Source organism: Rana temporaria, chromosome 3, assembly GCF_905171775.1.
Source record: "Rana temporaria chromosome 3, aRanTem1.1, whole genome shotgun sequence".
In the NCBI taxonomy this organism is placed as follows: Eukaryota; Metazoa; Chordata; class Amphibia; order Anura; family Ranidae; genus Rana; species Rana temporaria.
Genome location: NC_053491.1, coordinates 178,343,380 through 178,365,269, shown reverse-complemented (window position 1 = coordinate 178,365,269; position 21,890 = coordinate 178,343,380). Strand labels below are relative to the sequence as shown.

The following is a 21,890-nucleotide window of genomic DNA, read 5'->3' as shown; positions in this document are numbered from 1 at the left end:
AATTTGTGATCTTCCAATAAATAAAATGTAGTGATATTAAATAACCTACTTCCCACCTTCCTGATAAACCTGGCATGTTAAGACACAGCAGGACAATGGTCAACCTTGTAAATAACATTTGTGATATTTTTGGTTCAACAGTGAATTTCATGTTTTTTTTATTGGGTTCTTGCTGTTTGTGAAATGTTAACATAATTATTGATAGTAATCTGTAGTCAACTGTAGATAACTGTACAGCGCATGTCAAAGTATTGCATTTTGAAAGAAAATACAGTAAATACAAAATATGATTTTTGGTCCTTTTTTTATTTACTTTTAAACTGAGATTTCGCATAAATGGACCTTTTTATAGGGACATCTGTTTGTGAAGGATAGTAAACAGTTCGAGCCATCTCCCCAACATTCATACAAAAATTCAGAATTGGACTTTGGTCCAAATATGGGAAGAAATTTAACATGCTTTTGACAATAAAGTCATTGCTTCAATTACCCCAATAGTACTTATAAACTTTGGGCCAGATTCACATACAAATACGTTACGCTGCGGCGGCGTAACGTATCCCATTTACGTTACACCGCCGCAAGTTTACAGCGTAAGTGCCTGATTCACAAACCACTTACCTGTAAACCTGCGGCGGCGTAGCGTAAATCCGCTCGGCGCAAGCCCGGCTAATTCAAATGGGGCGGGCACCATTTAAATTAGGAGCGTTTCCACGCCGAACGTACTGCGCATGCTCCGTCCGTAAAATTACCTGACGTGCATTGCGCTAAATGACGTCGCAAGGACGTCATTGGTTTCGACGTTAACGTAAATGGCGTCCAGCACCATTCACGGACGACTTACGCAAACAACGTGAAATTTAAAATTTCGATGCGGGAACGACGGCCATACTTAACATTGGTTACACCACCTAGAGGGCATGCTTAGTTTTACGCGACGTATCTCTACGGAAACAACGTAAATTTAGATCGACGGGCAAAGCGGACGTTCGTGAATCGGCGTAACTAGTAACACCTGTCGGTGTAACACAGTTACACCTGTCGGATCTTAGGGCTATCTATGCGTAACCTGATTATATGAATCAGGCGCATAGATACGACAATCGTATCTCAGAGATACGACGGCGTATCAGGAGATATGGCGTCGTATCTCTTTTGTGAATCTGGCCCTTTGTTCGCTTACCTTCTCCACTAAAGTGTGTCAAGAAAAAAATAGTAGTGTTCTTTAAACACTTGCCGACCGCCGCACGCCTATTTACGTAGACAGAATGGCACGGCTGGGCAAATGGGCGTATATATATACGTCCCCTTTAATTTGCTGCCGGGTGGTCGCACTCCGTAACCGCGCTAGCGGGACCCCTCGGACTCTATGTCCTCTGTTGTCCCGCGATCGGGTCACAGAGCTGAAAAACGGGGAGATGTCAGTGTAAACACAACATCTCCCCGTTCTTCCTAGTGACATGTCACTGATCGTCTGTTTCCTGTCATCGGGACCATTGATCAGTGATGTGCCACTCGTAGCCACGCCCCTAACAGAATCACTCCCTAGGACACAATTAACCCCTTGAGCGCCCCTACAGGTTAACCTCTTCATTGCCAGTGTAATTTTTACAGTAATCAGTGCATTACCACCATAATGTCGCAATCACGATAAAAATTGATGATTGCCACCATTACTAGTAAAAAAAAAAAAAATATTAATAAAAATGCCATAAAACTATCCCCTATTTTGTAGACGCTATAACTTTTGCGCAAACCAATCTACGCTTATTGCGTTTATTTTTTTTACCAAAAATATGTAGAAGAATACGTATCCGCCTAAACTGATGAAACTTTTTTTTATGTATATATTTTGGGCATATTTACTATAGCAAAAAGTAAGATTTTTTTTCAAAATTGTCGCTCTATTTTTGTTTATAGCGCAAAAAATAAAAACAGCAGAGGTGATCAAATACCACTAAAAGAAAGCTATTTTTGTGGGGAAAAAAAGGACATCAATTTTGTTTGGGAGCCACGTTGCACTACCGTGCAATTGTCAGTTAAAGCGACGCAGTGCCGAATCGCAAAAAATGGCCTGGTCTTTGGCCAGCCAAATGGTCCGGGGCTTAAGTGGTTAAATAGTTATTGCTCCATGTAACTCTGCATAGAAATGTGTGTTTCAGAACCAATTTCTGAATTTTATAAAGCCTGAAGGCGCTATCTAAGCCATCCCAAACGCCTGCATCTTTAATGCCTTAGATCGGCTAATCAAGAGCAACACCTAAACTTTCTGCAGTAAGGACTAACACTATACTAATAACAGTGTAAACAGTACATTACCTGCATATTATGGGTCTCCTAAAAAGAAAGCACAGTAGAAGCTATCTGCATTTTACTTGTTGTTTTTCTCTAATTAAAATTTTTAACAGGAGCGGACAGAAAAAAGCAGGATAAGTCATCCCTTTAAGGCCTCATGCATACTGGACGTTTTTACAGCTACTGTTTTTGGCTTCAGATGTTTTTTTCTGCAGCCAGTCAACTCCCCAGCATGTTTTCATATGTGTCCATGCACACATAGGCTGTTATCAGCTTTTTTTGGCTGGAAAAGGCCCTTTAGAACTAGTGGGCACTGATTAGGACAGTGCCATTGCCGACAATTGCCGCCGAACAGTTTTTCAGCAGTAAAAACGCCTGAACTCTTATAAAAGCTAAAACAAAAACACAAAAACAAATGCTGAACAATCAGCTTTTTGGCATTTATCAGCATTTGTGAGCCATAAGCTTTTATGTAAGTATAGTTTTGCTAAAAAAAAAAAAAGGTAAACGCTACAGCTAAAAAACACCGAAAAAAGCTAATGCATGTTGCAAAACTCATTCAACAGTTACAACTTTCTACAGCTAATACGACTGGCATTTTTTAGAACGTCCAGTGTGCATGAGGTCTAAAAATGTATTTGTGTGCAGTATAAATTGCAGCTTGAGGTATTGCGCTCTGTAGGTAACCTCAGCAAAGCTCATAAGGATTGACAAGAAAGCATGTACAATGTTCATATGTAATTATAATCTGACCATAATAAGTACAAAAAGAAAATATCTGCAAAATCACAATACATGTCCCTTGCAAATCTATTTACAATTTTTCTCATTGTCAAGTTTTAAGCACTAAATATATTAAAATAGTTATTTTGATTGTACAGTTTTTTTTTGTAATTATACATTTATTCAATGTCTAATTTTATTTAAGGTAAGCTTTGAGTAATAATCATTGTTTCACCAACAAACATGCATTGTGATTTTGCATTTACATGACACTTGGTTAAACTAGTTGCTGTAAACAATGTAGAACAAAAAACACCAAAACATTTTTTTAATGTACTCCATTACTTATCCTTATATTAAAGTGTAGAACAACTCCAAACAAAAATACGATATTGCAACTTAATGTATCTATTGTGGCTTTGAAAGCTCTTTCCCTTCACTTTCACCTGGTGATCCTACCAATAACACGCTTTGCCTAAGGGCCCTTTCACGCGGGACGCATCAGTCATGATCCGCCCCCTGAACCTCCGCTTGCTCAGCAGGGATCGCTCTGTTGATCCCCGCTGAGCCGGCGGATCCCACACACTGTGCAGGGACCGCCCTGTCTTTTCTCCGCTCTCCCCTATGGGGGATCGGATGAACACGGACCGTTTGTCCATGTTCACACGATCCGATCCGCAGATGGAAGGAAAAATAGGGTTTTCCTCCATCTGCAGAATCGGAGGAATGCTGAAGCGGGCGAGATTGGGTGTCAGCGGATGTTCGTGCGCTGACACCCGCGATCTCATAGGGACCAATGTATGTCCCTTTTTCATCCGTACATGGATGGATGAAAAAGTGGACATACAGTCCGCCTGTGTGAAAGGGCCCTTAGCCTACCAATAACACACTTTGCCTTAGCCTACCAATAACACACATTGCCTTAGCCTACCAATAACACGCTTTGCCTTAGCCTACCAATAACACACTTTGCCTTAGCCTTCGAATAACACGCTTTGCCTTAGCCTTCCTATAACACACTTTGCCTTAGCCTTCCTATAACACACTTTGCCTTAGCCTTCCTATAACACACTTTACCTTAGCCTTCCAATAACACGCTTTGCCTTAGCCTTCCAATAACACGCTTTGCCTTAGCCTTCCAATAACACGCTTTGCCTTAGCCTTCCAATAACACACTATACCTTAGCCTACCAATAACACACTTCGCCTTAGCCTTCCAATAACACGCTTCGCCTTAGCTTTCCAATAACACACTTCGCCTTAGCTTTCCAATAACACACTTTGCCTTAGGCTTACCAATAACACACTTTGCCTTAGGCTTACCAATAACACACTTTGCCTTAGCTTACCAATAACACACTTTGCCTTCGCTTACCAATAACACACTTTGCCTTCGCTTACCAATAACACACTTTGCCTTAGCTTACCAATAACACACTTTGCCTTCGCTTACCAATAACACACTTTACCTTCGCTTACCAATAACACACTTTGCCTTAGCCTACCAATAACACACTTTGCCTTAGCTTACCAATAACACACTTTGCCTTCGCTTACCAATAACACACTTTGCCTTCGCTTACCAATAACACACTTTGCCTTAGCCTACCAATAACACACTTTGCCTTAGCCTACCAATAACACACTTTGCCTTAGCCTACCAATAACACACTTTGCCTTAGCCTACCAATAACACACTTTGCCTTAGCCTACCAATAACACACTTTGCCTTAGAGTATTTTCAAAAATGTGCTTGAAAGAAAACTAAAGGAACCATCTCATCTAAGGACTTGTAGATTGCAATATATAAAATATTTTGTTCTTGGGAATAGATATCCTTTTACTGTCAACAATGAATATCAGCCAAGTGCTTGGTAGTATTTACCATTTAATAATGTTTTACATTATTTAAAACTTGGGTTAGATTAAAACAAGGTATTTAGAATAAAGCCCTGTACACACGATCGGTTTGTCTGATGGAAACGAACCGATGAACCGTTTTCATCGTTCAAACCGATTGTGTGTGGGCCCCATTGGTTTGTTCTCCATCAGTGAAAAAAATAGAACATGTTTTTAAATGTTCCTATGGATAAAAAAACAATCGAAAGAACCGATCGTCTGTGTGGAAGTCCATGGGTCAAAAATCCATGCATGCTCAGAATCAAGTCAACGCATGCTCGGAAGCATTGAAGTTAATTTTTCTCAGCACGTCGTAGTGTTTTACGTCACCGCGTTTGGACACGGTCGGATTTTTGACCGATGGTGTGTAGGCAAAACTGATGAAAGTTTCCATCAGATATCCGATCGTGTGTACAGGGCTTAACAGTTTACAATATCTTTGACATTGTATTTAATATGTTAAGTCTAACATACCAGCACTCACATTTGTCTGACAGTCACAGTTTTGATGATTTCTTAAAGTGGAGAATGATCAAATATTTTGAAAAAATGTGTTGCTGCCTATTGGGATAGTGTACTCTGGCATGTGTGTGTAATAGAGGCCAGGAGATCAGTGATAGAAATGCATTTATAGAGTCGAGAAATCGTATACCTTATGCAGTATTTGATGGAAATAATAGGGATTCTGCCACAGTGCTACTAAATGGTGTACTGAAATGTTATATCCATGTTTACTTTGATTGATGGGTCTTTCACAGCAGAGAAATGAGAATGACATTTATAATATTATCTGTGCTTGTATTTCAAAGATGTATTCCAATAATATTTGAAAACAAGTATATGTGATTAAATGTAATGAAATATTACTTGACAGTGACACTGTAGGATGATTCAGTAGTTCTGAAATTGCTGAACAATTTAATAGAGGTAGCTGAAGGTGTATTACCATTAAAGCTTAAAACCTCTTTATGCACATTAAGTGACCCGCACAGCTATTAAACCAGCCCGTATCCCCACTGTGATCACTACTAGATAACACGAGTTTAAGTTCTGTGGCCTGTAATTCCTATTGCATTTCATTACAATGAGCATAGGTATTTTTTGACAACTGGGAGCAAAGTGATTGGCACATTGTTAGGGTGGCCATAGATGTTAAAGGAGAGTCCGTTTTATGCTTGCACAAATTTATTTATAAACCTATGAGCTTGTATCACAGGTTATGTGTGCTTGAATATGCCTATGCTGGTGGGAGGGAAGTGAATTCAGATATTTGAAATGCTGTCTTATTTTATGGAGCATTGATTCACCTAAAAAACTGCCAAGTGATTTGCCTTAGTAAAAGACTCAATCTGGGATATCTGAAGTGCTCTGCTTATGCCCGTAGATATGAGGATTGTTGTATATCCAGCCCAAGTCTTGTTAACCTGATGCTGATCCTTTTCAAGTCTATGGACATTTTATGTATAGGATTTATTTCTAAGCATGCTGACACTTAAATACATTCAAGGCCACAGCACTTAAAGCTTATCCAACTTTTAGTGAAATTTTGTTTGTTTGGACCCAGCTTTGATTTCAGAGGAAGCTTTGTGTTCATTCATGGAATGCAAGCCTCTTTGTGAAAGGCTTGATTTTGTACTGGGTGCGGTACGGGAAGTTCCCATACCACTATCTGAACACAGTGCTGTATACTGTAGGTGAGACTATGTACAGTTTATAGAGCGTTCCCAGATACGGCTTCTCTTAGACAAGGTAATAAATAATTTTGGTCACCAGCTTTAATCGGTTCCCCACCAGCTTGCATCTTTTTACGGATGTGTGTGTGTGTGTGTGTGTGCGTATATATATATATATATAAACACAAAAATCCCTGTCCTATCGGGAGAGGAGACCTATCGTTTGTTCCTAGTAAGTAGGAACAACGATATGTCTCCTCCCCTAAACAGTCAAATCCCCATACAGTTAAAACACATTTAACCCCTTGATTGCCCCCTAGTGTTAACCATTTCAGCCCCGGACCATATTGCTGGTCAATGACTGGGCCCCTTTTTGCGATTCGGCACTGCGTCGCTTTAACTGACAATTGCGCGGTCATGCCACGTGGCTCCCAAACAAAATTAGTATCATTTTTTCCCCACAAATAGAGCTTTCTATTGGTGGTATTTCATTACCTCTGCGGTTTTTATTTTTTGCGCTATAAACAAAAATAGTGCAACAATTTTGGAAAAAAAAATAATATTTTTTACTTTTTGCTATAATAAATATCCCCAAAAATATATAAAAAAATCTATTTTTTTCCTCGGTTTAGGCTGATACGTATTCTTCTACATATTTTTTGTAAAAAAAATCGCAATAAGCGTTTATTGATTGGTTTGCGCAAAAGTTATAACGTTTACAAAATAGGGGATAGTTTTATGGCATTTTTATTAATATTTTTTTTTACTAGTAATGGCGGCGATCAGCGATTTTTATCGGTACTGCGACCTTATGGCGGACACTTCGGACACTTTTGACACATTTTTGAGGCCATTGGCATTTTTATAGCGATCAGTGCTATAAAAATGCATTGATTACTATAAAAATGCCACTGGCAGGGAAGGGGTTAACACTAGGGGGTGAGGAAGGGGTTAAGTATGTTCCCTGTGTGTGTTCTAACTGAAGGGGGGTGGGACTGACTAGGGGAAATGACGAATCGCTGTTCATACATTGTATGAACAGACAATCTGTCATTTCTCCCCCTGACAGGACCGGGAGCTGTGTGTTTACACACACAGCTCCCGGTTCTCGCTCTGTAATGAGTGATCGTGCTCACCGGGCATCAGGGGCGAGCGGGCCGCGCGCGACCCTATTGGCGGAAACGCGAGATGACGTATAGCTACGTGATCTCGCGCAGTTGAGCCGACCTGCCGCCATATAACTGCGGCGGCTTGTCGGCAAGTAGTTAATCCCTTCCCTACCAGTGATGTTTACACAACAATCAGTGCATATTTATAGCACTGATCGCTGTATAAATGTCAATGGTCCCAAAAATGTGTCCTGTCTGTCTGTGTGGCATAAATTTACAGTGGGGGTTACAGGGACATTGTTAAACCAATGATCTATGTATGCTATTCTGTATGTATGCTGTGCTGTCCCTCCCTATCAGGTAAAAATCTTCCCCAGTCAAAATTTTACAACTTTTCTCACTAAAAAAGCAACACCCATCACTCACCTCTGCACCTCCTATCCACTGCTCACCTCTTTACTGTGTCCAAATCTCACATCTGCACACCACTGTCCACAGCTCACCCTTGTGCCCTGCCTGCAGTTCCTCTGCACCCCACCATCAACAGTGAAGAAGAATTTACTTTTATGCTAAAATAAATATTAAGTTAGACTTAATCTGTGCTCACCTCTGTCCCCCACTCTTTTTTTCATCAGATATTACTTCTGCACCCCCCAGCCACCAGTGCGCAACTTGGTATCTAAATGCCCCCACCACTGCACCCCAGCTATTCTACTATTCTGTTGCGGCACTGGCAAGATTTAAAGCAGGTCATTGGTTCATAAGTGCTCTCCTTTGAGCTGCTGCAGTTCAAAGAAGAGCATCGCTCACTTTTTTTACCTTCAAGCCCTGTACACACGATCGGTTTGTCCGATGAAAACAGACCGATGGACTGTTTTCATCGGTTAAACCGATCGTGTGTGGGCCCTAAGGGTTTGTTTTCCATCTGTGAAAAAAAATAGGAAAAATTTAAAACATGTTCTATGAATAAAAAAACAATAGAAAAACCAATCGTCTGTGTGGAAGTCCATTGGTCAAAAATCCATGCATGCTCAGAATCAAGTCGATGCATGCTCGGAAGCATTGAACTTCATTTTCTCAGCACGTCGTAGTGTTTTACGTCATCACGTTTGGACACGGTCGGATTTTTGACCGATGGTGTGTAGGCAAGACTGATGAAAGTCAGCTTCATCGGATATCCAATGAAAAAATCCATCGGATTAGATTCCATCAGATATCCGATCATGTGTACAGGGCTTAACTGGTCCTGGGATATTGCATTTTCTCTAAAAGCTTGAAATTCTGAAAAATTTGATTTTACACTGGATAAAAACATAAAGATATTTATCACCTACCTTATTAAGTTATACAGTTGCAGGCTTTTGAAAAAACGCTGTGCCAAATAGAAAGTAGTAAAGTTTCGGTTTTAATAGAGGATTATGCAAAATTGACAACTGAGTACAGAAGGGCAACAAAGCTAATAAAGGGACTGGAGGACCTTGGTTATGAGGAAAGATTACGAGCATCAAACTTATACTGTCAGGAGAGGAGAAAGGGGATATTATTTCAATGTTCAAAACCCTACGGGATTCCCATAATAGGAATAAAACTTTTCCGCAAAAGGGAAATTTAAAGACGTGTGGCCATTCACTAAAATTAGAAGAGAAGCGTTATAATTTTAAACTGCGTAGAGGGTTCTTTACTGTAAGAGCGGTAAGAATGTGGAATGCTCTTCCACAAGCAGTGGTTTCAGCAGGGGGCATAGATAATTTCCAAAAACTATTAGATAGGCACCTAGACAACCTTAACATACAGGGATACACAATGTAATACTGACATAAAAGCACATACACAGGTTGGACTTGTCAACCTTGCCAACTATGTAACTATTTTGTTTCATTACTTTGCTGTTGTTAGTCAATTGTATAAAGTTGTAAATGCAGCATCATATTCTGGAGGAAACCAAACTTAATTTCATGCTGAGCAAATTATAAACTGAAGTCGTCAATGTTCAGTTAAAAAACACTTAGAGAAGAAAATAGACCCCTCATATTGAATCCAAATTGCCTAAGTTTTGGCTTGTCTGTTTCAAAGAAAGTGTGAACAAAAGTAGATGACAAATTGCCTTTTATATACAAAAGTTGAAAGGAAACAAATGGGCTTGACTAATTACAGTATATGTGGGGATGTAGAGATTTCTGAAACTAGCAGTTTTAAAGCAATGTACCTGGTATGTTGGCTATGAAAAGCCATCAGTGTCAAGGCATCAGTCATTTAGAACAAAGCTGAATCCCTTAATGTACATTCTGTAAAAATATTTTCATCATTGCTGTATGTTTCCTACACCCTTTTTTTTATTTAATGAGTGACATGTAATATTAAAAGGTTGAGAACTTAAGCCATATTGCCAGCCACTTTCCAAATAAAGCCCTGCTATAAAAGCAATCATCTTTTTCTGTTCTGCCTCCTAACATTGTTTATTCCTTTAATTTCATACATGAATAACTATGACTGAAGTGCTTAATGAAATAGGCTTTCAGAATGAGCGTACATAGAGGAGTGCATAGCTTTATCTCTAAGGGTCTTTGTAAAGCTGCAAAAGAAGGATACCAGCTTATATGACGAGGAAAATACACTTTGCGCTATTGAGTTAGCCCACCCTTTGCAGCTATACCAGCTTCAACTCCTCTGGTAAAGCTGTTCACAAGATTTAGGAGTGTGTCTATGAAAATGTTTGACCATTCTTCCAGAAGCGCATTTGTCAGGCCAGGCACTGATGTGGACGACAAGGCCTGGCTTGCAGTCTCCACTCTAATTCATCCCAAAGATGTTCTGTCGGGTTGAGATGATGATCAGTCAAGTTCTTCCACCCCAAACTCGCCCATCCATGTTTTTTATAAACCTTGCATTGTACACTGGTGCGCAGTCATGTTGGAACAAGAAAGACCATCCCCCAAACTGTAACCACAAAGTTAGGAGCATGAAATTGTCCAAAATGTTTTGGTATGTTCGTGCCCTAGTCTACTTGGGCAAGGGATAGTGGTGACGTTGTGGAACTCGTGGAGGGTGTTTGACGAATGCTTGTTCTCGAAATGCCTGTTTAAATATTTTCTGCTGTAAGTAGACTCCTTTATTAAACTCTTGTGCTTTTACTGAACTCGCAATGAGTTTGTTTCCTCTTCTATTTGGAATATCGTATGTCCGGGTCTGAGGTTCCCTAAAGAACAATATATGCAGTGACTTGTATCATTTGCATCCATTAAGCAGGTTAAACAGCAAAGGCGGCTTATAACCGAAGTGAGGGGTGATTACTTACTGATAGGTCTAAATACCTAGTAAGAGGATATATTTGTCCTGTCTGTCCTTTGGGGAGCACTGGGTGTTGCACCTGTTGAAAATTGCAGGACACTTATTTTTCTTCACCTAGAGGACTTTTGTCAGTTTTTGGACACTGTATTTGATCTATTTCATTTATTATATTTACATTTTTGTGGACTTTTTTGCCTTCACATATCAATTGAGAAGGCATTTTATCACATATGTGACAGCACAACACGTTTTGTTTATTTAATAGTTATATATGACAATTAAATATAAGCTTATTTGAAAAATCTCCTTGCATGTTGTGGGTGCTGCCTGCCTGTCTATCCAGTGATACCTTGCTGCCTGCAAGCTGTGACTCCTGTACTGCCTCTGCCTCCTCTCAGCACCTCTGTAGTTTAGAAAGCAGGCTCTGTAAAATGTGTGACACATCAGTGCCCACAGGGCATAGTGTATATGTATCACAGAATTTAAGGAAGTAAATGTGTGGGGATCACAAAGTAAGCTTATAGAATTTAAGATTATTGGGAGTAGGCTAGAAATTACTGAAATAAAATCTGGAAATGAATATGATTTTAAATTTTGACCATAGATTGCTTTAATTTGAACTTTATTTTCTTAGAAGGTAACTCCACTATTTAGACCATGTTACATGTTTCGTCTACATTTAGGGCATTACACGATGCCAAGCTAATCCCCTTCTCCCCCACAGCAGCTGTCGCTCTTGAATTTTGCATTACTGTGCAGGAGGCTACCCGCATGGCCATGTCATTCATTCACAGTGATCTGTGAATGAACAAACTCAAAATCCCATCTCCAATTGCAGCAGATGGACTTATAGTTCTCAGTGGAACACAAGTGCATGATTACCTTACTTGTAGTCCATTGAAACGTTTTCTAGCTCAGTAATTGAAAGCTCTAAACCAGTACAGATATAGAGCTAAAGGAAGCATCTGCAGGAGCGTGTGCATTGTATCCATAATCTAGTAATCATGGTTACCAATGCTTTGTGGGCTCGATTGCAAAAAAAAATAAGTGCAATTTCTTTCTGCAAATATATGTGCATTTTATATATTTTTTGTGCAAAAGGTAGACTTGGCCTTTAGTCCTTTATATGCAAATTTAATTTTTTTGTGCTCTATATGTATGAAAGCTCAAATATCCTTGTGGAAAACTTAATTGAAAAGTCAGCATTTATATTACACTGCTGGTTCTGTGTTGTAAAAATGTAATCATAAACCTGACTATGAATCTAATTACACAAGAACAGTTGTTTACTCTTGTACAGGAATGCGACAGAAGAGTAGATTGACTTGGAAATAGATAGTTTTACCTCCTGGATATTATCTTATTATGTCCAATGACAAAAACCTAGCAAGGTAGATAAATCCCAAGTGTTATATAACAGCTGTTTTTCATATTTTTTTCCTCTGTGTCAAGTTTCTTCTTTTAATTAGAAATGTCTTTGCTTTGAATTTATGTGAGTTGCGGAAGTCAGGGACAGTGGCGGTAATAGTGTGCAGCCTGTTACAATGGTGAAAAATGACTTGGTTGATGATCATACATTTTAAATTGTTCTGGAAAAAGACCTCCATGGCAACTGCCTAGAAAGTGGATAATGATGGGAACAGGGAACATTCAAAATGAAGCATGACACATTTCCTTTGTGATTGGAGCAGAATACAGTTGGTATGGCATTGTCTGGCAGGTTATTATTTTGTGGTTCCTGAATCTTCGGCAACACTAAAATATAATGGGGACAGACCTGCCTTAACTCTAGGTTCTGACAAATAAATGACTAGTGTGCCTTTTTAAATTAGACATCCAATTAGATTAAAGCTACAAATTCAAACATATTTGGAGGACATGACCGAATTATTTGGGTTTTTAGTCAACCTGAAAATTTAATTGGCTACATCAACGAGCCAGTGGCATTTTACATATTACAGCTCTGTAGCTAAAATGCATATCTTCTTCTGTATTGTGTGTAATACATTTTAAAAATCATTAGCACTCAGCCCTACAAGCCAGTAAAAGCACCATTTTCATTTCAATAATAAAAAAAAAAATCTTTTCTATATTCCGTATTTCATTACACATTCACATTTATTTTTTTAGAGTGAAATAGTTTTCTGTGTTGTATATTGCATTCCACATTCATATTTTTAGAGTGAAATATCATTACCAAACTGCTATCTCTCTAGATATAATTATACAGGACTTTTTTTCAAGCTATGTTACCAAGTTGTATGTATTTCAATCTGAGTATATTTAGTAAAAACATTTCATTTTGATCTATATTGTAAATGCAAATCACTGAACACTTGCAATAACCTGCCTGGATACCACTTGGCTAGTCTGGTTAAAAAAAAAAGACAAGTCCATTTAGTATAGCCAATAGAAACTCTGTGTGTGTGTCTCTCTCTCTCTCTCTCTCTCTCTCTCTCGCGCTCTCTCTCTCGCTGTCCTTGTCTGTCTCTGTGTGTCTGTCTCTCTGTCTCTGTGTGTGTGTGTCTCTCTCTCTCTCTCTCTCTCGCGCTCTCTCTCTCTCCCTCTCCCTCCCTCCCTCCCTCTCTCTCTGTGTCTCTCTGTCACACACAGAGAGAGGAGAGAGCGACGCAGACTCTTTCTGTCTCTGTCTATGTGTGTGTGTGTCTCTCTCTCTCCCCTTTCTCTCTGTGTGCCTCTCATACTGAGAGAGACACATAGGCAGAGAGAGAGCAAAAGACAGACTCACTCGCTTTTTTCTGTGTCTCTCTCTTTCTGTCTTTCCCAGTAGCTATAACAGTAGAGGCTCCCATTGACATGCTGGATGAGCAGGGAAGCAGGTCACCCTGGCGGATTACACAGGCTCATCTGAGGTGTGAAGTCTAAGTACTAAACTGTGTTCACCAGAGGTCCTGATGGTGGAGATGGGTTTTGCTGCATGTTAGTATGGGATGACAATCCTCAAGATCACCCCTCTAGGAGGTGAAAAAGTGATGGTACATTAGTGGATAGAGATCAAGCAGAACCATAGTAAGTAAACAAGCCAAAGGTCAGTAGCACTTCATTGCAGGTTGAGATTAAGCAGAAGTGTAGTAGAGGAACAAACCAAAGGTTGAGTGAGATGAAGATGCAGATGGCAGCAGGAGTGACCAGAGCGAGATATTGCCTGGAGAGAGCACAATAATCTGGGATACAGGAAATGCAAAGGCATGGATAAAATAGGAAGTTCATGGGCGGAACAAAAGGGTTCAAGAGAAACGAGATTCAAGGTAAGATCATGCCTCAGACACAGCAGGGGTTGAAGTTTCAGATCTGGGTCCGACACTCTCTATCCTCTAATTTCCATCTCTCCTCTTTAAATACAAGAAAGCATTTTGCTATCTTTAGAAACTGCAGCATGGCAATACGTGCTGTAATAAATATAGCTATAACAATGACCTGTCTTAACATTTGGATCCTTCTCCACCATTGATTCCCCCCAGATGTACTCCCATAGTATGTATGCTGCATGCATGTTTTTAGCCCCCAAGTACATAACTTTACATTTATCATAATTAAACCTCATTTGCCACATACAGTGCCTTGAAAAAGTATTCATACCCCTTGACATTTTCCAATTTTTTTTCATGTTACAACCAAAAACATAAATGTATTTTATTGTTTTTTTTTGTTTTTTTTGTGGTAGACCAATACAAAGTGGCACATAATTGTGAAGTGTAAGGAAAATTTTATAATTTTTTTTCAAAATTGTTTACAAATAAATATGTAAAAAGTGTGGCGTGCATTTGTACTCAGCCCCTTTACTCTGATACCTCTAACTAAAATCTAGTGGAACCAATTGTCTTCAGAAGTCACCTAACTAGTAAATAGACTCCAGTCCACCTGTGTTTAATGTAATCTCAGCATAAATACAGCTGTTCTGTGAAGTCCTCAGAGGTTTGTTGGAAAACCTTGGTGAACAAACCGCATCATGAAGGCCAAGGTACACACCAGACAGGTCAGTGATAAAGTTGTCCATCATCCGAAAATGGAAAGCGTGAAGTTTAACTGCAAAACTACCAAGACAAGGCTGTCCACCGAAACTGACAGGCCATGCAAGGAGAGCATTAATCAGAGAAGCAACTAAGAGGCCCATGGTAGTTATGGAGGAGCTGCAGAGATCTAAAGGTAAGGAGGGCATATCTGTCCACAGGACAACTATTAGTTGTGCACTCCACAAATCTGGCCGTTATGGAACAGTGGCAAGAAGAAAGCCACTGTTGAAAGAAAGCCATAAGAAGTCCTGTTTGAAGTTTGCAAGAAGCCATGTGGGGGACACAGCAAACGTGGAAGAAAGTGCTCTGGTTAGATAAGACAAAAAATTTGGCCTAAAAGCAAAACGCTATGTGTGGTGGAAAACTAACACTGCAAATCACCCTGAACACACCATCCCCACCGTGAAACATGGTGGCAGCATCATGTTGTGGGGATGCTTTTCTTCAGCAGGGGCAGGTAAGTTAGTCAGAGTTAATGGGAAGATGGATGGAGCCAAATAATTGGCAATCTTAGAAGAAAACCTGTTTGAGTCTGCAAAGGACTTGAGAGTGGGGCGGAGGTTCACCTTCCAGCAGGGAAACAACCCTAAACATACAGCTAGAGCTACAATGGAATGGTTTAGATCAGAGCATATTCATGTACTATTTGATAGCAGAAAGCAAGCACTCTTGCGCACAAGTATGTTGATCAGGTGATCTCTAGTTCGAAATGGATAAGGTCTCAGGCCTTGCTGCCCTCCAGGATGGGGGTATCCTAGCAGTCAAAAAATAAATAGAAATGTGGTCGCACCAGCCTTGTGCATTATCCTTAGATATGTTTTTAAAATAACAATATAAAGACTACTCACAAGCATGTGAAAGAAACCACAAGGTAAAAATCCTTTAAATGATGGCAATTGGTCTGATGGCCACAGTCTCCAGATGGAGAGGACACAAGGACCACTGCTTCTTGAGGCGTTTTAAAGCATAACCTTCTTCCTCAGAGCCTAGCAGTGCTACCCCCCTCAGCTTCTCTCTCTCTCTCTCTCTCTCTCTCTCTCTCTCTCTCTCTCTCTTTATATATATATATATAGAGAGAGTTATGTATGTATTATGCGTTTTACATTGCAGTTTCTTTCACATGCTTGAGTAGTTTTTATATTGTTATTTAACATATCTAAGGATAATGCACAAGGCTGGTGCGCCCTCTCTTTTCTATTCCTTTTCTATTCATGTATTAGAATGGTCCAGTCAAAGTCCAGACCTAAATCCAATTGAGAATCTGTGACAAGACTTGAAAATTGATGTTCACAGATGCTCTCAATCCAATCGGACAGAGCTTGAGCTATTTTGCAAAGAAGAATGGGCAAACATGTCACTCTCTAGATGTGCAAAGATGGTAGAGACATACCTGAACAGACTTGCAGCTGTAATTGCAGAAAAAGGTAGTTCTACAAAGTATTGACTCAGGGGCTGAATACAAATGCACGCCACACTTTTCACATATTTATTTATAAAAAAAAAATTAAAACCATTCATCATTTTTTTTTCCAATTCACAATTATGTGCCACTTTGTGTTGGTCTATCACATAAAATCCCAATAAAATACATTTCTGTTTTTGGTTGTAACATGACAAAATTTGGAAAATGTCAAGGGGTATGAATACTTTATCAAGGCACTGTAGTTCCCCAATTCAAAAGTGCATTTAGATTGTCTTGTAAGTTGGAGGCAGTAAGGATGTTATTCCACTATATAGCTTGGTGTCATCTGCAAAGAGTTCTGTAAATCAATGTACTACCAGTACCGGTGGCCTTTGCAACTGACTGATTGTAATTCTTAATTATCTGCCAGGGCACGTTTGATATGCAAAACATATATAATGATATACTGCGCCAACCTTAAAGAATGTGAGCAGCCAACACAACAATCAGACTAATTGTAAAGGAATGTGTAAATATAAAGTGTAGCACTAAGAATGTTTTTAGGTGGATAACTAGAGTTGAGCGGACACCTGGATGTTCGGGTTCAACGGGTTCGGCCGAACTTCGGAAAAAAGTCCGGGTTCGGGACCTGAACTAGACCCGAACCCGAACCCCATTGAAGTCAATTTTTGACTACTAAAATGTCTCTAAAACACTAAGGGAAAGGGCTAGAGGGCTGCAAATGGCAGCAAAATGTCGGTAAGAGCATGGCAAGTACTGTGAAAATAAATGTGGATAGGGAAATAACTTAAAATAACATAAAAAAAATCTTGACCTAGGAGGACAAGGTCCATATGGAGTAGGAGGTTGAGGTAGCGGTGGATGTGGCGGTCAAGGTGGAAGCGGCGGTGGAGGAGGACGAGGTAGCCAACACAGCAGGTTTTGGTTTTTAATTGATTTATTTTTTAAATTAGTACACCCCAAAAGAGTGAGAAAGATCTAGGATTGCCACCTCATCCCTTTATACCCGAACACATAGTAATTACACAGGTTCTGGGGCTAATTTAATGTCGATAAGGCACCAAGTGAGTTTAATTAGCAGCACCTTAAACAGCCAGAGAATCTGTGTAATTAATATGTTTTCGCTTTTAAAGGGATAAGGTGGCAACCCTAGAAAGATCAGAAAAACAAGAATGACTGGGTAAGGCCCGGCCCGGTGTCTATTCTGCACAAGGTACGGACAAGTCCTGTGGGATCCATGCCTGGTTCATTTTAATGAACGTGAGCTTGTCCACATTGGCTCTGAACAGGCGGCTGCACTTGTCTGTGATAACGCCCCCTGCCGTGCTAAATACACGTTCAGATAATACACTGGCTGCAGGGCAGGGCAGGCCAGCACCTCCAAGGCGTAAAGGGCAAGCTCAGGCCATGTGCCTAATTTGGAGACCCAGAAGTTTAAGGGGGCAGACCCATCATTCAGTACATGTAGGCGTGTGCACACATACTGCTCCACCATGTTGCTGAAATGCTGCCTCCTGCTAAAACGTTCCATATCAGCTGGTGGTGCTGGTTGTTGTGGCGTGCTGACAAAGCTTTTCCACATTTCGGCCATGCTAACCCTGCCTTCTGAGGTGCTGGCGGTGCCCCGGCTGCGTTGGTGACCTCTTCCTCCTTTGCCTTCGCCTTGTGCTTCCACTGTGCCCCCGCTGTCAGGTGGGAATTCCACCAGCAGCGCGTCTACCAGCGTGCGCTTGTACTCGCGCATCTTGCGATCACGCTCCAGTGAGGGAATTAAGGACGGTACATTGTCCTTGTAACGGGGATCCAGCAGCGTGGCCACCCAGTAATCAGCGGTTACCTCTGTGTCCTCTGTATCCCCCCAGCCACGCACCAGTGATGGCCATGAGCTGGTCTGGGTGCCACCCTGCTGTGAACATGGTTCCCCCTCCTCCTCCACCTCCTCCTCATCCTCCACCTCGTCATCCTCCAGAACTATGCCCTTGCTGGACAATTGTGTACCTGGCCTTTTGTTGGTGCAGGAACCCACCCTCGGAGCCACTTGTGAATGACTGCCCTGAAAGCCTTGAAAATGATCCCGATTCCTCCTCCTCCTCCTTCTGTGCCACATCCTCTTCCATCATCGCCCGAATCGTTTTTTCAAGGAGGCATAGAACTGGGATAGTAACACTGAGAACGGCGTCATCGGCACTGGCCATGTTGGTGGAGTACTCAAAACAGCGCAACAAGGCACACAGGTCTCGCATGGAGGCCCAGTTATTGGTGGTGAAGTGGTTTTGTTCCGCAGAGTGACTCACGCGTGCGTGCTGTAGCTGAAGCTCCACTATCGCTTGCTGCTGCTCGCACAGTCTGGCCAGCATGTGCAAGGTGGAGTTCCACCTTGTGGGCACGTCACATATGAGGCGGTGAGCGGGAAGGCTGAAGTTACGCTGCAGTGCTGCCAGGCGAGCAGCAGCAGGGTGAGAACGCCGAAAGTGCGCACAGACGGCCCACACTTTCTGTAGCAGCTCTGGCATATCGGGGTAAGTTTTCAGGAACCTCTGCACCACCAAATTCAGCACATGTGCCAGGCAAGGGATGTGCGTCAAACCGGCTAGGCCCAGAGCTGCTACGAGATTTTGCCCGTTATCGTACACCACCAGGCCGGGCTTGAGGCTCACTGACACCAACCACTCATCGGTCTGTTGTTCCATGTCCCTCCACAACTCCTGCGCGGTGTGTTTTTTTTCCCCCAAACAGGAAAGTTTTAAAACTGCCTGCTGGCGTTTGCCCATGGCTGTGCTGAAGTTGGTGGTGATTGTGTTACGCTGACCGGATAAGGAGGTGGTAGAGGATGAGGAAGCGGAGTAGGAGGAGTTAGCAACAGGAGGTAAACCGAAGCGCCCTGCAATCCTCGGTGGTGGAAGAACATGCGCCAAACTGCTATCTGCCTCAGGCCTAGCCGCCACTGCATTTACCCAGTGCGCTGTTAGGGAGATATAACATCCCTGACCGTGCTTACTGGTCCACGTATCCGTAGTTAGGTGGACCTTGGCACAGATGGCGTTGCACAGTGCACACCTGATTTTGTCCCCCACTTGGTTGTGCAGGGAAGGGATGGCTCGCCTGGAAAAGAAGTGACAGCTGGGCACGACGTACTGTGGGACAGCCAATGCCATCAGGCTTTTAAAACTCTGCGTCTCCACCAGACGGAATGACAGCATTTCAAAGGCCAGGAATTTTGAAATGCTGACATTCAGAGCCAGGGACCGCGGGTGGGTAGGGGGGTACTTCCTCTTCCACTCCAGTGTTTGGGAGATAGAGAGCTGAATGCTTCCATGGGACATTGTGGAGATGCGAACCATGGCTTTTGCTGTAGGATGCAACTAAGAAAATGTCAGGAAAGACCACCTAGAACAGCTGAACTTTATTTGTGGTTAATTAGAGGCACTTTGAATGATAGCAGGTGTGTACTGATTCCTATTTAACATGAGAATGCTTAATTCTGAACACAGAACCCTGGTTATTTAACACTCTTTTTCTCCCTGCCTGCTAATTTTGGGGAAATGCATTCCAGTATGTACTCAGCTTTGCTTACTAAACTGCACTTTTTCCAGACTTGCATACGATCTGTATGGAGCATTCTAGTTAATACAGTAGTCAGAAATAGAACTGAACATCCATGGAGGTCAAACATAACCATGAGGTATGATTTTAATTAGGCATCTGAATATGGGTACACGCATGTAACGCTGCGTTCAGATGTCAAGAAAATGAGCAAAGACGTTCAGCAGATATACACGTTAATAACTAGCCACAAGAGATACTTCAATATGTCAAAAATGCATACAAGCCTTGACGGGAATGAGATAATTTTAGCTGTCTTGTTTGGAATGCACTACAAAAGAGGAATGAAGTGCCAGTGAAGAAGAAAAATCAGAATGAATATGTAATGCTTCTTTAGGGAAGTAAAGCATTACTGCCTTCATGCATCACCCCCAGAGGATTGTCAGGCTAGCCTACACAGACAGATCTAAGCAAGCATAGCACAACTGGGTGTTCAGCACTTAATCTTATCTAAAACCATTTATTCTTTTTTAAAAGACTGTGCTTGGTCATCTTTAGGCAAAATCTCAACTTTACGCTCCCTGTATTTGTAAACTAGCATTTTGCTGTAAGATGATGAAATCGGACAAAATCACACAAGTCTTAGGCCTTGTACACACGACCGCTTTCCTCTGCAAAATCCATCAAGAAAAATGCTGGCAGAGCATTTTTGCCGGGAAAACGGTCGTGTGTATGTTTATTGTCGAGAAAACTGTCATGGATCTCGACGAGAGAAAAAAAGAGAACATACTCTTTTTTCTTGTCGGGAGTCTCAATTTCCTCGTTGTGTTTCTCATCGGGCTAGTTTACGACGAGAAACACGTTCGTGTGTATGCTTAGAAACCCGCGCATGCTCAGAATAAAGTATGACACGGGAGCGCACCTTCGGTAAAAGCAGCGTTTGTAATGCAGATGGCACATTCGTCATGCTGTAACAGACTGAAAAGCGTGAATCGTCTTACCAAACTTTTACTAACACGCGGTAACACAAGATTAGCAAAAGCAGTCCCAAGGGTGGCGCCAGTGGAATCAAACTTCCCCTTTATAGTGCCGTCATACGTGTTGTACGTCACTGCGTTTGAGAACAAAGAGATTTTGTCTTGACAGTGTGTATGCAAGGAAAGCTTGACAAGATTCTCGGTCGTGTGTACTAGGCCTAACAATCTAACAATGGATATTATTTATATACAACTAATGGTAAAAACAAATGGTGGTATTCCCTGCAGATAATTTTATTCCATCTCTTGTTTGCTTTCTCTGCATTTGGGTGGCAATAACTTGGATTGAGAGGGTCTGAATGGCAAGTAGGCATCACTGATATTACTTTTGAATGGACCAGCCAGCATCTGTAACTCTGGGGCTGCGTACACACAGTCGATCCATCCGATGAGAATGGTCCGACGGACCGTTTTCATCGGTTCACCGCTGAAGCGACCTGATGGTCTGATGTGTGTACACACCATCAGTTCAAAATCCGATCAGGTCAGAATGCGGTGACGTAAAACACACGACGTGCTGAAAAAAACGAAGTTCAATGCTTCCAAGCATGCGTCGACTTGATTCTGAGCATGCGCGGGTTGTGAACCGATGCTTTTGTGTACTAACCATCGGTTTGGACCTATCGGTCAGCGGTCCATCGGTTCGATTTTAAAGCAAGTTATCTAAATTTTGTCCGAAGGACAAAAGACCGATGGGGCGTACACACGGATGGTTTGGACCGATGAAACTGAACTTCGGTCCGTTTTCATCGGTTTGGACCGATGGTGTGTACGCGGCCTAATTGTTTATGTATAGATAAAGTGTTACTAAACCCAGTAATAGGAAATCCACCCCCCCCCAGTGCCCACAGCTTATAAATCATCTT

General features: G+C 41.4%; 1 protein-coding gene across 1 annotated transcript in view; it reads left to right on the top strand.

The window, feature by feature from the left end:
- The window catches only part of NELL2 (neural EGFL like 2), a 329,995-nt gene that overhangs the window by 201,853 nt on the left and 106,252 nt on the right, over positions 1 to 21,890 (top strand). The gene's annotated exons all lie outside the window — the stretch shown is intronic.